This window comes from Macaca nemestrina, chromosome 7, assembly GCF_043159975.1.
Source record: "Macaca nemestrina isolate mMacNem1 chromosome 7, mMacNem.hap1, whole genome shotgun sequence".
In the NCBI taxonomy this organism is placed as follows: domain Eukaryota; kingdom Metazoa; phylum Chordata; class Mammalia; order Primates; family Cercopithecidae; genus Macaca; species Macaca nemestrina.
The window spans coordinates 145,711,771-145,724,108 of NC_092131.1; the positions used below are offsets into that span (position 1 = coordinate 145,711,771).

General features: G+C 38.1%; 1 protein-coding gene across 5 annotated transcripts in view; it reads right to left on the minus strand.

Moving 5' to 3' along the window:
- The window catches only part of LOC105489813 (testis expressed 9), a 73,203-nt gene that overhangs the window by 2,269 nt on the left and 58,596 nt on the right, over positions 1-12,338 (minus strand). The window lies entirely within an intron of this gene.

Sequence of the window (12,338 nt, forward strand, 5' to 3'; positions counted from 1 at the left end):
TGCCTGAGGGACTGGTATCTGTCTTGCCTGACTCAGTACTGATGGGAACAGCTGCGTCATTTGGATATCAGGTTGGAAGCTGCAGAAACAGGTGGTTGGTACCACTGAATGTGAGAGGTGCAGTGAGTCCACAGAACTGCAGGAACCTGGTGGCAAAAAATTATGGGCAGAGGAATACAATAAAGCATCTAAATCTGTGAGAAGTAGGTGAGACTTTTAGGTAATTAATTAGGACATTTAAAAGAAGCCATGTGTATGGAAAACTGGAATAAAAACACACAGGCCCAGGAAAGACACATCCCCAGAAAAGGTTTGAGAGAACCTCAAGACTTTACACCACGCTGATTAGTGAAGGTCTTTGCTTGCATGCAGCCAGTCTGCAAGACTGAGAGAACTGACTGTTTTTTCAAACACCCATTTTTCAACGTTAAGATCACAAGACATCCAAAGAAACAGGGAAACATGGACCATATTAAAGGAACAAAATTAATATCCAGAAATTTATCCTAAAGAAACAAAGGCTTCTCACTTATTAGACAAGGACTTTAAAATAACTGCCATAAATATGCTCCATGAGCTGAAGGAGAATATTGACAACTAAATGAAATCAGGATACCTATATATTAATAAAATGAGACTATCAACAAAAATTACAAAAAAGAACAAAACAAATTCTAAAGCTGCAAAATACAGTAACTGAATTGAAAAATTCACTTGAAGGGTTCCAGCAGAACAGGTCTTATACCTGCTGAACAGGTATAAGAAAGAATGAGCGAGCTTTCAGACAGGTCATTTGAAATGAGCAGGTCAGAGAAGCCAAAAGTAAAAGAATGAAGAAGAAAAGTGAACAGCAGCTAAGCGACACCATCGAGTGGGCCAATATGTATATTAGTGTAATCTTAGGAGAGAGAGAAAAGGAGACAAATAACTTATCTGAAGAATTAATAGCTGAAAAATTGCCAAATTTAAGGAAAAATGGATATACAAATACAAAAAGCTCCATGAACTCCAAGTAGGATAAACCCAAAGAGACCCCACAGCAAGACACATTTTAATCAGTCGAATGTCAAAGAGAAAATCTTGATAGCAGCAAGACAAAATGGCTCATCACATGCAAGGGAGCATCTGTAAGATTATCAACAGATTTTTCAGCAGAAACTTTGCAGGCCAGAAGTCCGTAGGATGATATACTTAAAGTGCTGAAAGAAAAAACACCTAGAAGAATACTATATCCAGCAAAGTATCCTTCAAAAATGAAAAAGAAATAAAGACATTCCTAGATAAAAACTGAGGAAATTCATTACCACTATATCTTCCCTACAAAATCCTAAAGAAAATCCTTCAAGTTGAAACAGAAGGATACTAGACAATAACGCAAAGCTATATGCAAATATGAAATTCTCCAGTAAATGTAAATATTTGGACAAATATAAAGGCCTGTATTATTTTAATTTTGGTTGACAACTCACTTTTCATTCTTTCATAGAATTTAAAAGACAAAAGCATAAAACATACTATAAATCTTTGTTAACGGGTACATAACCTAAAGATCTAATTGGTGACACCAGTAAAACAAGGTAGGACAGGGGCTGAAAAGCAGTAGAGTCTTTATATACGATTGAAGTTGCATCATTACACAAAATGAACTAAACACTAAGGAAGGCAATAAGGGAGGAAATGAGAGGCTAAAAGTCCTCAAGACATACAGAAAACTGTGAACAAATAGCAACAGGCCTCCCAATAACTTTAAATGTAAATGGACAAAACTCCCTAACCAAAATAAATTGAATAGAAGAATGGATTTTTAAAAACTAAATTCCAACTTTATGCTGTCTACATGCAACTAACTTTAGATCCAGAGATATGCATAGATTGAAGGTAAAAGGATGGAAAAAGATGTAACCAAAAGAAAACAGGAGTGACTACAGTAATATCTGACAAAATAGACTTTAAGTCAAAACTGTTAAAACATACCAAGAAGGACATTATATAAGAACATATGAGCCAAACAAAAGGGCCAGTTCAGCAAGAAGATAGATACAATTATATATGTACCAAACATTAAAGTGCCCAAATATATGAAGCACTGACAGACTTGGAGAAAAGACCACTCTACAATAAAAGTAGACTTCAATACCCCATTTCCCATAATCGATAGAACCACTGGATAGAAGACCAATAAAGAAATAAGGGACTTGAACAACATTACAGACCAATTAGATTTAAGAGACATAAAAAACAATTCTCTAACACAAAGGCATAAGAAGGATATAATGGACTCTAGGGACTTATGGGTGAAGGGTGAGAGGGATAAAAGATTAATTGGGTTCAGTATACACTGCTCGGGTGATGGGTGTACCAAAATCTCAGAAATCACCGCTAAAGAATTTATCTGTGTAAGCAACACCACCTGTTCCCCTAAAAAGACTGAAATAATAAAGAAAAAATAGAATCATATGCCACAACAGACAAATATGGAGAGACAGGAAGTAGATTAGTGGTTGCCTAGGGCTAGAATGTGGTGCAGGGTGTTGGGGGAATATAGAATGGCTGTGAATGGGTACAGAGGTTCTTTTTGGGGTGATAAAATTGCAAAATTGATTGTGGTGATGGTTGCACAACTTTGTGACTACAAAAAACAACTTATTTATATATTTTAAGTGGGCTGTATAGTATATGAATTATATCTCAACAAAGATGTTAATGAAAATAAATGAGGAGAATACAGTTTTCTCAAGTGCACATGGAACATTCCCCACATTTTATAAGACTGAAATCATACAAATTATATTTTCCAATCACAGTTGATTCAAACTAGAAATCAATAGTGGATGGAAAACTGGAAAATCCACAAATATGCGGGCATTGAACAAAATACTCAAACTACCAAGGGCTCAAATAAGAAATCACAATGGAAATTGGAAAATAATCATGAGACAAATTAAAACAAAGCTACAATATGCCAAAACTATAGGACAGAGTATAAACACTGCTAAGAGGGAAATCTGTAATTGTAAATGTTTACATTAGGAAATGGAACAGAACAGAGCCCTCAGAAATAACACCACACATCTACAGCCATCTGATCTTTGACAAACCTGACGAAAACAAGAAATGGAGAAAGGATTCCCTATTTAATAAATGGTGCTGGGAAAATTGGCTAGCCATAAGTAGAAAGCTGAAACTGGATCCTTTCCTTACTCCTTATACGAAAATTAATTCAAGATGGATTAGAGACTTAAATGTTAGACCTAAAACCATAAAAACCTAGAAGAAAACCTAGGTAATACTATTCAGGACTTGGGCATGGGCAAGGACTTCATGGCTAAAACACCAAAAGCAACGGCAACAAAAGCCAAAATTGACAAATGGTATCCAATTAAACGAAAGAGCTTCTGCACAGCAAAAGAAACTACCATCAGAGTGAACAGGCAACCTACAGAATGGGAGAAAATTTTTGCAATCTACTCATCTGACAAAGGGCTAATATCCAGAACCTACAAAGAACTCAAACAAATTTACAAGAAAAAAACAACCCCATCAAAAAGTGGGCAAAGGATATGAACAGACACTTCTCAAAAGAAGATATTCATACAGCCAACAGACACATGAAAAAATGCTCATCATCACTGGCCATCAGAGAAATGCAAATCAAAACCACAATGAGATACCATCTCACACCAGTTAGAATGGCAATCATTAAAAAGTCAGGAAACAACAGGTGCTGGAGAAGATGTGGAGAAACAGGAAAGCTTTTACACTGTTGGTGGGATTGTAAACTAGTTCAACCATTGTAGAAAACCTTGTGGCAATTCCTCGAGGATCTAGAACTAGAAATACCATTTGACCCAGCCATCCCATTACTGGGTATATACCCAAAGGATTATAAATCATAGCTATAAAGACACATGCACACGTATGTTTATTGCGGCACTATTCACAATAGCAAAGGCTTGGAATCAACCCAAATGTCCATCAGTGACAGACTGGATTAAGAAAATGTGGCACATATACACCATGGAATACTATGCAGCCATAAAAAGGGTGAGTTCATGTCCTTTGTAGGGACATAGATGCAGCTGGAAACCATCATTCTCAGCAAACTATAGCAAGAACAGAACACCAAACACCACATGTTCTCACTCATAGGTGAGAACTGAACAATGAGATCACTTGGACACAGGAAGGGGAACATCACACAATGGGGCCTACTGTGGGGAGGGGGGAGGAGGGATAGCATTAGGATATACACCTAATGTAAATGACGAGTTAATGGGTGCAGCACACCAACATGGCAAATGTATACATATGTAACAAACCTGCACATTGTGCACATGTACCCTAGAACTTAAAGTATAATAATAAAAAACTTTTTAAAATTAACAATGTAGTTTATAGATAAAACATATGACAATAGCAGAAAGGTGGGGGGTAATGGAATTATACTGCTAAAAGGCTCTTAAATTATTCATAAAATGCTATATTACTTGAAGTAGACAGTGATAAACATATATATATAACAAATGCTGAAATGCATACAAAGAAGTACAGATAATGAGCTAATAAAGGCGATAAAATGGAATCTTTAAAAAAGCAATTCACAAAGAAAGGAAAGAAAACATATGGGCCAAATAAAAATAATAGCTAGCTAACAGACTTAATCCCAACCATATTATTAATCATTTTAAATGTAATGGTGTAAGCACCTCAGTTAAAAAGTTAAGAGACTGTCAGATTGGATTTTGACAGTCTTGTTTTGACAGGATTTTGACAGATATTGAAGCAAAGTCAACTAGATGCTGCTAACGGGAAGACACAAAGGAGTTACAAGTAAAAGAACGGAAAAAGATAAGACAATGCTAACACGAACTAAAATAAAACTTCAGTTGCATGAATATCAAATAAAGTTAATACAGGTTGAAGTGTGAAATCCAAAATGCTCTAAAATCTAAAACTTTTTGAGTGCTGACATGATGCTCAAAGATGAAATGTCCACTGTAGCATTTCTAAAACACTCTGGTACCAAGCATTTCAGATAAGGGATACTCAACCTGTATCAGAATGCAGGAACAAAAATAAATATAAATAAATAATAAGAGGTCAATTCATTCAAGAGGATTTAACAATCTTCTTAGATATTGGGTATTAATACACCTAATAACCAAGTCTCAAAATACATGATGCAAAAATTGATAAGACTGAAAGGGAAAATAGACAAACTCACAGTTCTATTCAGAGTTTAGTACCCCTCTCTTTATCACTGATAGAACAAGGACACATAGAATACATAAGATACAGAAGTGTTGAACAACACTATCAAGCAATTTGACATAATTGACATTTATAGAATACTCCACCTAACAAATACAGAATGCACATTCCTATCAAGGGCACATGAAATATTTACCAATTTAAACCATATTCTGGGCCAAAAAAAGTATCCATGCATTTAGAATGATTCAAGTAAAACCAAATGCATTCTCTGTCCACAATGGAATTAAAAATCAGTAAGAATGCTATTTGGGGAAAATCCCCAAATATTTGAAAAATGAAATGACAAACTTTTAAAGTTTGTCATGGCTCAGAGGAAATAAAAAAGAAAATTAGAAAGTATTCTGAATAGAATAAAAATGAAAATACAAAACATCAAAATTGGTGGGAAGTAGCTAAGGAAATTCATAGAGAAACATTTACAGTATTTAAAATGCTTATATTAGAAAAGATGAAAGGATACAAATCAATAGTCTCCACTTCCATCTTAAAAAATTAGAAAAAGAGGCTAGGCGCAGTGGCTCACATCTGTTTAATCCCAGCACTTTGAAAGGTCGAGGCGGGCAGATCACGAGGTCAGGAGTTCGAGACCAGCCTGGCCAACATGGTGAAACCCCCTCTCTACTAAAAATAAAAAACTAGCCAGGCATGGTGGCGGGGGCCTGTAATCCCAGCTACTCAGGAGGCTGAGGCAGCACTGCCTGAACCCGGGAGGCGGAGGTTGCAGTGAGCCAAGTTTGCGCCACTGCACTTCACCCTGGGAGACACAGCAAGACTCTGTCTAGAGGGAAAAAAAAGGAGAAATTAGAAAAAGAACAAATTGAACCCAAAAGTAAGGAGAGGGAAAGAAGAGCAGAAATGAATAAAAAAATAAAAAACCAGTAGAGGAAAATCAATAAAACCAGAATTAGTAAACCTCTAGTGAGACTGATCAGAAAAAGTAAAAAAGACACAAATTATCAATACAAGAATGTGAGTGGGGAATGACCCACAGGAATGTAGGAGGACTATTCAAAGGAAAATAAGGAACTAGTGTAAAAAACCGTATGCCAGTAAATTTGACAACATAAATGAAATGGACAGATTCCTTGACAGATACAAACACCCAAAACACAATAAAATATAGCCTCTATAAAGAATACTTCTGTATCTATTAAAGAAATAGAATTTGAAGTATAAAATCTTTCCACAAGAAAACCTCAAGCCCAGACGGCTTCACCTGTGAACTCTACCAGACATTCAAAGAGAAAATAATACCAACCCTACAAAAACTCCTCTGAAAGTTGAGCTTCTCCAGAAGAATGATTTGGAAGTTCATTTAATAAAGGCAGCATTACCCTGAAACCAAAACCAAAACAAACGCAAAGCAAAAAACCTAAAGATGAAAACAATGTGTAAGAAAACTAAAACAAGACTACAGACTAAACAGACTAGAACTATGTTCCCATGTATACAGACATTCACAAAAATGTAACCAATAATATATAAAAGAGATAATGATACACCATCACCAAGTGGAGTATATCCCAGGAATACAAGGTTGTTTTAACATTTGAAAGACTAAAAAAGAAAAATATAATTTTAATAGATCCAGAAAAAAGCATTTGACAAAATTCAACATTCATTCCTGGTAAGATCTCTCAGGAAATTGCAGTCAGTTTTTCTAAAACTTGTGAACTAAAAATGATTTATTTTGAAGGTGTTAAATAAATTTTAAAAAAGAAAACCAGTGAAGAATACACAAGGGACCATATGTAGCCCACAAAGCCAAAGCATTTACTAGTTGGTCTTTTACAGAAAAAGTCTGTAGAAAATCCTAAGGCTTCTAGAGTAAGTGAGTTCAGCAAAGTTGAAGATATAGACTCAATCTGCAAACATAAATTGTATTTCTCCATTATAGCAACAAACAATGGGAAACTGGAATTTAAAGAACATTTATAATATCAAAAATAGGAAATACCAAGAGGTAAGTTTGAAAAAAATGTGTAAAACCTGTATTCTGGAAACCATATATATATATATAGTTTGAAGAAATTGAAGAAGGCTTAAATAAACAGATATTCTCTATTCATGATTTTAAAGACACTATTAAGATGTCAATTTTCCTAAAATTGATCTATAGATTCAATGCAATGCCAATCAAAACTCCAACATGTGATTCTAAAACTTACATGGAAATGCAAAAGAACTAGAATAGCCAGTTGTAATAAATGCTCATTGGATCTTTAAAAAAACAAAAGGCAAGATGGCCGAATAGGAGCAGCTCCAGTCTCCAACTCCCAGCGCGAGCGACACAGAAGACCGGTGATTTCTGCATTTTCAACTGAGGTACTGGGTTCATCTCACTGGGGAGTGCCGGACGATCGGTGCTGGTCAGCTGCTGCAGCCCAACCAGCGAGAGCTGAAGCAGGGCGAGGCATTGCCTCACCTGGGAAGCGCAAGGGGGAAGGGAGTCCCTTTTCCTAGCCAGGGGAACTGAGACACACAACACCTGGAAAATCGGGTAACTCCCACCCCAATACTGCACTTTAAGCAAACAGGCACACCAGGAGATCATATCCCACACCTGGCCGGGAGGGTCCCACACCCACGGAGCCTCCCTCATTGCTAGCACAGCAGTCTGTGATCTACCGGCAAGGCAGCAGCGAGGCTGGGGGAGGGGCGCCCGCCATTGCTGAGGCTTAAGTAGGTAAACAAAGCTGCTGGGAAGCTCGAACTGGGTGGAGCTCACAGCAGCTCAAGGAAACCTGCCTGTCTCTGTAGACTCCACCTCTGGGGACAGGGCACAGTAAACTAAACAAACTCAGCAGACACCTCTGCAGACGCAAACGACTCTGTCTGACAGCTTTGAAGAGAGCAGTGGATCTCCCAACACGGAGGTTGAGATCTGAGAAGGGACAGACTCCCTGCTCAAGCGGGTCCCTGACCCCTGAGTAGCCTAACTGGGAGACATCCCCCACTAGGGGCAGTCTGACACCCCACACCTCACAGGGAGGAGTACACCCCTGAGAGGAAGCTTCCAAAGCAAGAATCAGACAGGTACACTCGCTGTTCAGAAATATTCTATCTTCTGCAGCCTCTGCTGCTGATACCCAGGCAAACAGGGTCTGCAGTGGACCTCAAGCCATCTCCAACAGACCTACAGCTGAGGGTCCTGACTGTTAGAAGGAAAACTATCAAACAGGAAGGACACCTACACCAAAACCCCATCAGTACATCCCCATCATCAAAGACCAGAGGCAGATAAAACCACAAAGATGGGGAAAAAGCAGGGCAGAAAAGCTGGAAATTCAAAAAATAAGAGCGCATCTCCCCCGGCAAAGGAGCGCAGCTCATCACCAGCAATGGATCAAAGCTGGATGGAGAATGACTTTGACGAGATGAGAGAAGAAGGCCTCAGTCCATCAAATTTCTCAGAGCTAAAGGAGGAATTACGTACCCAGCGCAAAGAAACTAAAAATCTTGAAAAAAAAGTGGAAGAATTGATGGCTAGAGTAATTAAGGCAGAGAAGGTCCTAAACGAAATGAAAGAGATGAAAACCATGACACGAGAAATACGTGACAAATGCACAAGCTTCAGTAACCGACTCGATCAACTGGAAGAAAGAGTATCAGCGATTGAGGATCAAATGAATGAAATGAAGCGAGAAGAGAAACCTAAAGAAAAAAGAAGAAAAAGAAATGAACAAAGCCTGCAAGAAGTATGGGATTATGTAAAAAGACCAAATCTACGTCTGATTGGGGTGCCTGAAAGTGAGGGAGAAAATGGAACCAAGTTGGAAAACACTCTTCAGGATATCATCCAGGAGAACTTCCCCAACCTAGTAGGGCAGGCCAACATTCAAATCCAGGAAATACAGAGAACGCCACAAAGATACTCCTCGAGAAGAGCAACTCCAAGACACATAATTGCCAGATTCACCAAAGTTGAAATGAAGGAAAAAATCTTAAGGGCAGCCAGAGAGAAAGGTCGGGTTACCCACAAAGGGAAGCCCATCAGACTAACAGCAGATCTCTCAGCAGAAACTCTCCAAGCCAGAAGAGAGTGGGGGCCAATATTCAACATTCTTAAAGACAAGAATTTTCAACCCAGAATTTCATATCCAGCCAAACTAAGTTTCATAAGTGAAGGAGAAATAAAATCCTTTACAGATAAGCAAATGCTTAGAGATTTTGTCACCACTAGGCCTGCCTTACAAGAGACCCTGAAGGAAGCACTAAACATGAAAAGGAACAACCGGTACCAGCCATTGCAAAAACATGCCAAAATGTAAAGACCATTGAGGCTAGGAAGAAACTGCATCAACTAACGAGCAAAATAACCAGTTAATATCATAATGGCAGGATCAAGTTCACACATAACAATATTAACCTTAAATGTAAATGGACTAAATGCTCCAATTAAAAGACACAGACTGGCAAACTGGATAAAGAGTCAAGACCCATCAGTCTGCTGTATTCAGGAGACCCATCTCACACGCAGAGAAATACATAGGCTCAAAATAAAGGGATGGAGGAAGATTTACCAAGCAAATGGAGAACAAAAAAAAGCAGGGGTTGCAATACTAGTCTCTGATAAAACAGACTTTAAACCATCAAAGATCAAAAGAGACAAAGAAGGCCATTACATAATGGTAAAGGGATCAATTCAACAGGAAGAGCTAACTATCCTAAATATATATGCACCCAATACAGGAGCACCCAGATTCATAAAGCAAGTCCTTAGAGACTTACAAAGAGACTTAGACTCCCATACAATAATAATGGGAGACTTCAACACTCCACTGTCAACATTAGACAGATCAACGAGACAGAAAGTTAACAAGGATATCCAGGAATTGAACTCATCTCTGCAGCAAGCAGACCTAATAGACATCTATAGAACTCTCCACACCAAATCAACAGAATATACATTCTTCTCAGCACCACATCATACTTACTCCAAAATTGACCACGTAATTGGAAGTAAAGCACTCCTCAGCAAATGTACAAGAACAGAAATTATAACAAACTGTCTCTCAGACCACAGTGCAATCAAACTAGAACTCAGGACTAAGAAACTCAATCAAAACCGCTCAACTACATGGAAACTGAACAACCTGCTCCTGAATGACTACTGGGTACAGAACGAAATGAAGGCAGAAATAAAGATGTTCTTTGAAACCAATGAGAACAAAGATACAACATACCAGAATCTCTGGGACACATTTAAAGCAGTGTGTAGAGGGAAATTTATAGCACTAAATGCCCACAAGAGAAAGCAGGAAAGATCTAAAATTGACACTCTAACATCGCAATTAAAAGAACTAGAGAAGCAAGAGCAAACACATTCGAAAGCTAGCAGAAGGCAAGAAATAACTAAGATCAGAGCAGAACTGAAGGAGATAGAGACACAAAAAACCCTCCAAAAAATCAATGAATCCAGGAGGTTGTTTTTTGAAAAGATCAACAAAATCGACAGACCACTAGCCAGACTAATAAAGAAGAAAAGAGAGAAGAATCAAATCGACGCAATTAAAAATGATAAAGGGGATATCACCACCGACCCCACAGAAATACAAACTACCATCAGAGAATACTATAAACACCTCTACGCAAATAAACTGGAAAATCTAGAAGAAATGGATAATTTCCTGGACACTTACACTCTTCCAAGACTCAACCAGGAAGAAGTTGAATCCCTGAATAGACCAATAGCAGGCTCTGAAATTGAGGCAACAATTAATAGCCTACCAACCAAAAAAAGTCCAGGACCAGATGGATTCACAGCTGAATTCTACCAGAGGTACAAGGAGGAGTTGGTACCATTCCTTCTGAAACTATTCCAATCAATAGAAAAAGAGGGAATCCTCCCTAACTCATTTTATGAGGCCAATATCATCCTGATACCAAAGCCTGGCAGAGACACAACAAAAAAAGAGAATTTTAGACCAATATCCCTGATGAACATCGATGCAAAAATCCTCAATAAAATACTGGCAAACCGCATTCAGCAACACATCAAAAAGCTTATCCACCATGATCAAGTGGGCTTCATCCCTGGGATGCAAGGCTGGTTCAACATTCGCAAATCAATAAACATAATCCAGCATATAAACAGAACCAAAGACAAGAACCACATGATTATCTCAATTGATGCAGAAAAGGCTTTTGACAAAATTCAACAGCCCTTCATGCTAAAAACGCTCAATAAATTCGGTATTGATGGAACGTACCTCAAAATAATAAGAGCTATTTATGACAAACCCACAGCCAATATCATACTGAATGGGCAAAAACTGGAAAAATTCCCTTTGAAAACTGGCACAAGACAGGGATGCCCTCTCTCACCACTCCTATTCAACATAGTGTTGGAAGTTCTGGCTAGGGAAATCAGGCAAGAGAAAGAAATCAAGGGTATTCAGTTAGGAAAAGAAGAAGTCAAATTGTCCCTGTTTGCAGATGACATGATTGTATATTTAGAAAACCCCATTGTCTCAGCCCAAAATCTCCTTAAGCTGATAAGCAACTTCAGCAAAGTCTCAGGATACAAAATTAATGTGCAAAAATCACAAGCATTCTTATACACCAGTAACAGACAAACAGAGAGCCAAATCAGGAATGAACTTCCATTCACAATTGCTTCAAAGAGAATCAAATACCTAGGAATCCAACTTACAAGGGATGTAAAGGACCTCTTCAAGGAGAACTACAAACCACTGCTCAGTGAAATAAAAGAGGACACAAACAAATGGAAGAACATACCATGCTCATGGATAGGAAGAATCAATATTGTGAAAATGGCCATACTGCCCAAGGTAATTTATAGATTCAATGCCATCCCCATCAAGCTACCAATGAGTTTCTTCACAGAATTGGAAAAAACTGCTTTAAAGTTCATATGGAACCAAAAAAGAGCCCGCATCTCCAAGACAATCCTAAGTCAAAAGAACAAAGCTGGAGGCATCACGCTACCTGACTTCAAACTATACTACAAGGCTACAGTAACCAAAACAGCATGGTACTGGTACCAAAACAGAGATATAGACCAATGGAACAGAACAGAGTCCTCAGAAATAATACCACAC